Raw genomic sequence first — 225 nt, 5'->3', positions numbered from 1 at the left:
GCAGACGCACTCAATTGCTTCACAGCACCCTCATGCTCCACCTCACGTTGCCTTTCCTCCACTTCCTCACTCCACAACCTACCACGCCTACGTCCATCCTGGCGGTTCTGATCAGTCACCTCAGATCCTCGCCTCGAAATGTCACTCTTTGGCATTCCCTGGTCTGTCCTCCGCCTCACATTCAGCCGCTATGTGATCATAACCACCACACAGTCTACAAGTTCT

This window comes from Cherax quadricarinatus, chromosome 80 (assembly GCF_038502225.1).
Source record: "Cherax quadricarinatus isolate ZL_2023a chromosome 80, ASM3850222v1, whole genome shotgun sequence".
Lineage (NCBI taxonomy): Eukaryota > Metazoa > Arthropoda > Malacostraca > Decapoda > Parastacidae > Cherax > Cherax quadricarinatus.
This window is presented reverse-complemented; position numbering follows the sequence as displayed.